At 39.3% G+C, this 9,214-nt stretch overlaps 1 protein-coding gene and 1 long non-coding RNA gene across 10 annotated transcripts in view; one reads left to right on the top strand and one right to left on the bottom strand.

The window, feature by feature from the left end:
* The window catches only part of mef2aa (myocyte enhancer factor 2aa), a 67,975-nt gene that overhangs the window by 56,759 nt on the left and 2,002 nt on the right, over nt 1–9,214 (bottom strand). Inside the window, exon 1 of one of the 9 annotated variants that reach the window (XM_014003523.1) lies at nt 7,913–8,004. The exons of 7 other annotated variants lie outside the window; for them this stretch is intronic. The gene's annotated coding sequence lies outside the window, so the exon portion shown is untranslated. Of the gene's footprint in view, nt 1–7,556; nt 7,731–7,912; nt 8,005–9,214 lie in introns of those variants that run through there. One more of the 9 variants, XM_014003522.1, reaches the window with a different exon arrangement.
* LOC106514321 (uncharacterized) overlaps nt 8,080–9,214 on the top strand; it is a 21,731-nt gene continuing 20,596 nt past the window's right edge. The window contains exon 1 of the long non-coding RNA XR_001309878.1: nt 8,080–8,239. This is a non-coding gene — a long non-coding RNA (uncharacterized LOC106514321). The remainder of the gene's footprint in view (nt 8,240–9,214) is intronic.

Below are 9,214 nucleotides of genomic sequence, written 5' to 3'. Positions count from 1 at the left end.
GGGGGGGGGGGGGGGGGGGGGACAATTAGGCATCTGAAAATACATTTCCTCAAAGGTATTTTGAATCTGAAAAGAGCTTCACTGAGTGATAAATAGTGTTGAGAGCAGCAGACAGTGAAGTTTCACTTTCACTTTGCCCTGTTACTGCCGAGAGCCTGCAGGGGTCATGGGCGGGGTGTATGGGGTGAGGAGGTGTGCTCCGTGATGAGGAAGTTTGGCTTAAAGACATGTCCCAGGGGCGTTTCTGGTACCAAAAGGCGTTTCTGGTCCCCACCTGTCGTTTTGCTCCTCAGCATGGCTGCCTAAAAATGCTGCAGGATTTCTCAAACATGCATGAATGAGAGGCTTTGGGCATGTTTTTAATGAGAGTATAACATTATAACATGATATAAAACTCAAAAAAAGTTGATTTTACATGATATTGCCCTTTTAAAAAATTTGGCAAGTCAGAGATGTCAAAATAATATTTGTGTTAAATAGGTGGCATAATGTGTTATTTTTGTTTTTGATATCATTTTATTATCACTATGTTTATTACATAGGGTTCTGTATGTTTTATTAATGATTAAATGTAGTGAAATAAACTATTTCAAAGGTAAAAGATCTTTGTATTACTTGGTTTATTTACATAATGACTTTAATTGCTGGATGTTCAGCCCCTCAGGTGTTGGCCTGCAGTAACTGTGGCCCCCAGAGCAATTTAGTTGAAGATGGTCACATTTTACGGAATTTATTTTGACGGATTGCTTCCTCCGGTGGTAGCGGGTGACTACATGTAAAAACAAAAACGTTGCATTTTGTTGTGAAACTTCTGGGACAATAATGGCAACGTTATTGAAGAAGTGTTGTTGGTGAATTCGAAAACAAGGAAGATGAGTAAAATCCCAGAGAACTGGAGGAAAAGAGGTGAAACACAGTTAGCATGAATGCTCATATTAAAACATAATGTAAATAGATACTAAAATAGTCACAGAGGCAACAAGTTAGGTTGTGTATTGGTAAAACGCAATCCATGTTTACACATGATAGAAGGAAACGTACTCAGGTCTCTGAACAATACAAGCAAGCAATAAAAAATAACAAGGAAAACTCAAAAACAGACAAAAAACATACTTGTAAAGTGCACAAAAAAGAGGTAATTGATGCAGGTTCATAGTCAACTAGATGGCAGAATAACTAAGTGTTATTCCAGTCATCTGTTGAAAATTCCTGTATTTTTTCAAATCACAATAAATAACGCAGCGTTAAAAATATTGCAATGTCATTTTTTCCCCAGTACCAAGCAGCCCTATATACTAAATGTACATCTACAATACATTTTTTTAAAAAACATTCTTAATCCAGAGTAACCTGAAAAAAGTCACACACAAGGCCTTTGTGTGTTCACGCTGCCAAAGCTCAGCACGAACAGAAGAGAGGAAGACGACTCTGAACTGGAAGTCGAAGCGCTGCTGTGTACCGGAGCAGCTTCCTGGGGTGGGGGACGTGGGTGGGGGGCGTAGACTGGGGTCACGTTTTTATCCTCCTGTTCATATGGCTGATCGACAACACAGAATAATGGGAGGAATTACATCCCTCCCAGCTGTCTTGGTTCACAAGGCTTCCAAGACGGACAGAAATACAAGGATGTCACAGGCCAGGTCTCCTTCCTGCAGCTCATGAGGCCACATTCTGGTCCAGCAGTAAGACATCCAATTGTTATTTCCAGCAGCTTCTGGACTTTTTTTCAATGGCTTTGATACATGAGTGTGACACTTTATTCTCACAGCTCTAATTACTGCAACTAACACTCTTACTCTACTTTTTGCTATTGAGGATAGCATACGAGTAGATAGGATTCCACAGCAGTAAATGATGACTTACATTAGCCTATTTTTTTTTACTCTTAACAGCATGTGAACAGCTTTATCACAAAGGAGTGCACTAAACTCTCATAGAAGTTTGCTCTGCATACAATTCAATTGTTCCTTCCTTGTTGATGCTTCTATTTAATCGACTCCATAAAAAAACTAAAGAAGTTAAACCTCCAGTGAGAGACGCTTTTTAAGATCTACGCTACAGCGTCAATACAGTGGGGTATAATAATCACCAGCAATCTTTTGATCTAGTGAAATATATTATAATATATTCCTTTGATTCGTGTTACTTTTTAAAATTCTCATTAAAAATGTGGTTAAAAATGCAACTCAGCAAAGAGATGTCTTTCTTAACTTCATTTTATGCATTTATACACAACTTATTTCAGTGAGCAGGTCACATTAATGTGGCCTAACATCAATAAAGTTACATCTCCATGCAGGCAATGTTTTGGGACAAAAATAAATAAATTAAAGTCCTAGAATTCTTTGAAAGAATGCACATTATAAATACATTTAAAACATTTTTGTGTTGGTTAATGTTGATTAGCTGTGGCGACAACTTTGGACTGAGTGTTTTTCAAAAGTTAATCATTTGTAGATTTTTTTTTACCTATTAATTAATTTCATAAGTTCATAAGTAAGTTTCATTAAAGTTGAGGTATTATGCAAAATCAACTTTTTTTTTTAGCTTTATATCATGTTATAATGCATTTCCCTCATCAAAAACATACCCAGAGTGTTGCTTTGACTCATTCATTCATGTTTAAGAAATCCTTGAATCTCCTGTGGTAGCCATGTGGAGCTGCCTAAACGCTTTCTGGTACAAAGAACTGCCCGTTTGTACAAAGCTCCTCCCTGAAGCTCAGTCTGCAGCAGAGCCCCCGCCTTACAGAGCAGCCCTTCTCCAAAGTATTGTTGTGAAGATGTGCTGAAGTGGGAGAGTCAGAAACGGTAGGAGGTTCTTAAAAAGGCCAATTTCAAGGCATTTAGATGCAAAGTCAAATGTATTTTTGATACAAACAGGTTTTTCATAACAACTGAATGTAACATAGCTACTTGATTGTGGAAAATACCTAATACCCCATAATCTTGCTTAGCTGTGGTGGCCATCTTGTATGGGTTTGACTCATCAAGTTCATTGGTTGTAGACGTATATCTGAGAGTTTCATCAAAATCACTAATTGTTCATAAGATGTTTTGCTAATGCAACAAATAAGCAAACACACACAGAGAGACACGGGCAAAAACATTATTACTGCTTCACCTTCAGGGGCAGGCGATAAAAACAATGGCCATGATAAAACCACACAACATTATATTGGTTTTGGAGTTGGTACATCCTGGTAGTGTAGGCTAGTCATTACAGAGACGATGCACAATGTTTTTCTGTGGTTTTTCTTGCAGTCCAGAAACCAAAAAAAAGGAGGAGGTGGCAGCTTAAAAGTGCAAAATGACTTGACTTGTCAAAGTCGTCACCTTTGCTCCACCGCATACTTCCAGCAGTCTGCCTTCACAAAACCACACAATGTGCATGTGTTAGTCTTCTCCTTATTTCCGAGAAGACAGCCTGATAGAATTTGAAGACTAACTTAGTGACCAAAATAGTTGAGGAGGCGAAGACACGTCCAGGCTGGACTTGTTTGACAGGGCAGGGGACACGAGAAAAGATGGATCTTAAGCTGCTGTACTGTGCTGAGCAGCACATGTGCTGAGTGAGCCAAACACGGTGGCTTACCACCTGAGGTCTGAGTCAAGGGCGGGACAGTTGAAAGGTCAGTGCTGGCTCTCCCTGCTATACAACCAGCACTGCCCCGCCAGTAACAAATTCACCCTCTGAGCTTACATCAGACGATTAAAGAGATTTAAAAACTACCAGTGTTTATGAGCAGAGGTATTTGCTGTCTGTGAGCTGTAGGTATATACTTAAGGCACTATTAGCAATAACTCTTACACGATACTTTGCTGTTGTATACTTTTAAAGCAGATTGAGTTATAATTGTACCTTCCATATTTAAGGGGTGCATTTGCCTTGACTCAGTATATTTTATTATTTAAATTGTTCTAAATTTTTTAAAGAGATGTTCGTATTTTCTGAAGTGATACTCTGTGGAAAGGTTATGAACAATACATTTTCTGTGTAATACTAATAAATCTGGCAAACAGATGAGCTAAAACCTAATTTCAGAAGGACAAAAGTGGATTGTTAAAGACTGTAACCACCATTCTCAAAAGTTTCGTAGTGGTTCATCTGTTATATCGTGCAGCAAATACCCCATACTACCAGACGTGCTACAGCTACCTGCTGCTGTTATGTTTGCAAAATACATAAATAATCGTATAATTGAAAACAACAGAACTGAGCTTAAGCGTTAAAATAGTAGCAGTCCACTTTGGTCTTTGCCCCAAACAATAGTTAGCTTATAAATTCAGTCATAAATAAACTTAATTTCTCCAACTTGATTTGTTCAAACAGACATCTACAACATAGCCTGTAGGAACAGTAATGTGCAAGTTTCTGTCACTTGGTGGAAGTTACAGCTCATTTTATTTAGCTTACAAATGTCTAATTCAAAAAGAAAACACTAAAGCTGAACCTATTTTAGAACCAAAGTGGTGCCTTTTACAAACTGTTCTTTTGCAGGAGCATAAATCATCTGATAAAATAAACTTGAATGAAAAAAAGTACAGCCTCCACTTTCTCTGCTTTAGTTTAGAAAAACTTTTTCTGTGCACCAAAAAGCAACTAAAAACACACCATATTACTACGTGAAAAGGTTAGTAATTTGCTGACGAAACAACTGATGTGTTGGAGTAAAACTCTTTCCTCGTCCTTTTACAGGGAACAGTCCACAGTTAACTGCGGTCTAAGACATTATCTGCCAGGCTCGAGATTCTGCACATAACCTCCAGGTCTCACAAGGGAACGCTGGAATCTCCATATTGATGATGGAGCTCCAATAAACAATGATTCATGTTACTAAGATGCTTTAGTTAAACAAGGGGAAAGCTAAACACAGACAATGTGTGTTATCATTCCTTTGACATTTTGTTTTATTCCAAGATGAAATTGTGTCAGAAACTTTAGCTAAATCTGTACAAATAACAAAGGAAACATTTATAAAAGAGGAGGATAACTGGTGTCAATGAAGGCTGTGAGTGCATTAACGCATGTTTTATAGCCCAAAGCAATCTAAACGTATTTATTTTAAGTTCATTTGCCAAGTTTTGTCCAAGCACAGCAGCAATGTTTTTGTAGTAAATATACTCATAAAAACAAGCAATTGAGAAAACAAACTCAAAAACATACCATATAATCTGTTGTATACTCCTGTAATATCTGTAAGGGTTTTGGTTTTCTCTCCAAATCCGCTGCATTAAACAATGTCCTGGCTTACCAAACGATCAGAGAAAAATTATCCTCTTTATTGGACCTGGATGTTCTGCATCTATTTCATATTGTGCACTCAATGAATCTTTGGTTTGCAGCTCTCTAGTGTTTTGTCCTCCACGGAATACAAAAAAATAAAAATAAATGTCCTGGGAGGAGAAGAGTGGAGGAGAAAGACTTTCACTCAGTGATTCAGAGGCACGGCGTAAACGCCAGCATTTTCTTTCTGACAACCAGCGTTAATTGCAGATCCGACTCGCCCACACACTCCACATTTCTCCTGGAAGGAGAGGCTGAGACACCGAGATTGAAGTGGGATGAGGAGTGCGGTAAAAGATGCTGCAGCTGCCCGTTCCTCGTGCCATCGCCGCCACCTCTCATCCCCCCACCACCTCACTTTTTTTTCCCTTTTTTTTTTTTTACCGAGAACTTGTGCGAAGACGTTAACATGCAATCACATAAGTTTAGAGATACGCTCAGGTAGCACATAAACAAAACAAATAACAAGGCTAAAACCTTTTATAAACAGTGGTAGTCATCAGTGATCCATCATGCAATATTACTGCGTCATCCTGATTAAAATGAGGCAGGATGGAATCTGATGGTCATATCATCAAACCTCTCTGTGTATTTTTGTATTGGCCCAGAGAGGAAGAGAGACAGAGAAAGAGAAAGAGAGAGAGAGAGCATTCGGGGTCCCTGAGGTTAGAGCGGGATGCATGTGAGAGAACCATTTGATGGCTCTATATAAGCACCTTCATGATCTTTTCTTTGACTAATATGGGGCATAAACTGTTAAAACAATACCCGTTGCAGCGGAGTAAGAGAATCCCACATCTACACATTAGACATAAGAGCTCACATGATGTGAATCATGAGCAACAAGGCCCATTACTGTGGAGGCCTCAGGCAGCATACAGGCTAATGACTGCAGATTGGATGGTGCTTTAATACTTTGCTTCAAAAATGACTGGTAACCAGCTGGTACACTAATGTGCATGTCGTTAGAGTAAACGTAACAATAAAAAAAGTGATTGTTAAAAATACAAGCTTGCTTCGACATCTCTTCAAAACGGCTTTTAGAGTTAAATTTGTCACCATTTAGTCCTGACTTATAAAGTAAAGCAGTGAAATACTCAGTCTAGATGAAGGTAAAGTAATTTCCTTTCATGTAAACAATCCACTTAATAAATTATTTGGCAAATAGCTTGATTTGTGAATCCCTCATCCGCTGCAACACATAAGAAAAACAGAGATCTTGAAGTTTTCGTGCCGTATTTTCTGCCAGCTGAATAAAAACAACTCTTTCAGTGCAACAGAGATCAGAAATGTGAGGTGTAGGCATACACTAGGAACATTTGAGAAGGTCAGGTTACTGTTGGCTTCTTGCCACTTTGGCCAGGGGTTAAGGTCACCCGCGTGCCAGAAACTAGAAGACAGCAAAGATCCTCTCTTACGAGCCCACCCCAAAACAGCTTCTGCCCCCATGACACTTTAATACTTAAAAGTGAACTTCTCAACTGATTGAAAAAGCAAGAGGGGTCAAATTTACTTAGTTTGTGCTCAAATTGACTTACCGTAGTGCTTTAACTGCACTGGATACTATGTTTTAAAACATGCAACATAAATAAGAGATTTTCTCAACTCAAAACAGATTACATGAAAAAATATTTACATGTGTCCTACATGTATTTGAGTAATGTTTTGAGTTTTTTTCTAAAGCTGCATAACACTGGAACATATCATTTGCAGTCAATTGTACAGCTTCTATTACCATGATATGAGCAATCCTGTGGCTCAACAGTGTTATTACATACACAATGATTGTTGTTTTGCCCCCAACGATGAGCACGTCTGTTTTTACAAAGCGCAGCTTAACATTTTCACTTCACAAGCTACATAAGTACAAACGGGGGAGATTTTTTGACGATCATAAATCTCGGAGAAGCTCCAAACAACTTCTAGTTGCTGATAAATAAACCCCGTAAAACTCCCACAGCTGTCAGATCTCAACAGCGCGCTCGCCTGACTTCACCCTTTAACCTGGCACTTTGACATTTTATGGCACCCATAGCTCACTCATAATTCACCGTAACTCTAGTGGAATGACACAAGCTGGGCTTTAAGCTGTGTGCGTGTTGAATTCACGCATGTAGAAGGTGAAAAAAAAAAACTGTTAGTGTGTCCCAAATTCACTCTACGTCTCCCTCTTGCGCTCCTTGTTTTCCACTCTCTCCCACACCGACTCTCTTGTAGCTAACAGTACCGCCGCCACGCTCCGCAACAATGTTTCTATTTCCGGTACTCACCTTTACTCCCGAGTCAGTCGCTGTATATAGACACTCTATATCGGTGACTCCAGTGGATAAACGTAATTTCAGTTCACATTTACACGCCGACTGCTATTTTAGGGGGAGCTGACAAACTCAGAAAAGCCAATCTCCCTCTTGTCAGTGAGAGACTCCTCCCCATCTGACGAAGTGCCTCTCCCTCTCCGTCTCCTCCGCCCCCTCCCAGTTTCCCTCCCACCTTTCCCTCTTGAGTTTTTTCCTCTCTCACACACTCAGGAAGTCAAAACAACAACAAAAAAAAGTCGAACTTGGGGGAAAAGAGATGCGAGTTAAATTTCAAGCGGTTTGGAGCTATATTCCTCGCGATAGCTTACATGACTTGAGGCAACTTGGCTTCACGAGAGTGAGTTTCTGGGTAAAAAGCAAACTAGTCTCATATTTTGGCGTTCACACTAACTTTACTCTCGAGTCCCTCCAGCGCTCCGCTCCGCTTTCCCATGTTTGGATACTACAACCAGCTCTAAAGATAACAGCGGAGGAATTCGGTTTAAATGACGTTTCCGCCGGCTAATAACAAGCTGCAGCGTCTGTCCAGCAGCCAATCAGAAGGGAGGGGGGCGGGAACAGTCTGCGCACGTCACGTGGAAAAGAACCAGGGCTGTCCAGGCAGCCTTTCTGTTTTCATTGGCACGAGGAGGCAGGTGAGACTGGGGAGCAGAGTGAACTCTGCTTTTTGCTTGAATTTCAGAGCTTAAACTGGATTGAATGAACATCTGACCAGGCGAAGACTTGAGAGGGAAGAAAATATGCACATGTGTAAAAATGTTTACAGGACCTACCACACATATTTAGTAGGTACATTACTTTTAAATTTACAGCTATGTGACATCTTTGTGTAGAACCTTTTTTTTTTCGGGGGGCAAAGGCACCTCTAACTAAACTTCAGTGGACTCAGACAGTCTTATAGGCTAATTTGTCATTTAGCAAAACATCTTGTGACCCACTGGACAGATTTTATTGAAACACTTATAAAATCATTTTGAATTTACTACAGTCAATACCTTTTGAAGACTACCTGATTCATAATAACTACCACAGCTTATCAATGTTAGTACACACTAAAATTGCTATAACTCAGATGGTTTTACAGATATTGAGGTAGAACTGAATGTGGTAGTATTTGAGAGTTTACCCCTACTCTGGCCTTAGGCTGCATTTAGCCCCTGCAGGTGATCTCTCCTCTGACAGAAAACATCAGAGGCAAATACACAGGTTCAAAAACCAAACTGATGATAAATAATATTTACTGAATAAATTGGTCTAAATCTACAGATCGCCATGTCAAAAGTGTATCCCATCAGATGAGCTGAGTTAGTGATTAAGCTGTCTTGAGTTAATAACTATAAAATAAAAAACATGAAATAAATCTATATCAGCCTAATGACTAACTCTAATATTGCAACATTAAAGAGTAACTTACCCCAAAATTAACTTTTTTTAGCTGATAAACTGTCTAGAATGTGTCTAAAATGTTATATAGTACTGTTTCTGTGCTAATTTTGATGTTTTTGTGCGTATTTGTTCAAATCTGTTATATAGTTTTTGCTGCTCATATGGGTAGAGCAGTGGTACTGCAGGCTAATTTACATATTGGTTAACGGCTCTCCACGGTGACG

The sequence above is a fragment of the Austrofundulus limnaeus genome, unplaced genomic scaffold (assembly GCF_001266775.1).
Source record: "Austrofundulus limnaeus strain Quisiro unplaced genomic scaffold, Austrofundulus_limnaeus-1.0 Scaffold19, whole genome shotgun sequence".
Lineage (NCBI taxonomy): Eukaryota > Metazoa > Chordata > Actinopteri > Cyprinodontiformes > Rivulidae > Austrofundulus > Austrofundulus limnaeus.
Note: the sequence above shows the minus strand (reverse complement) of the source record. Positions and strands in the feature narration are given on the sequence as shown.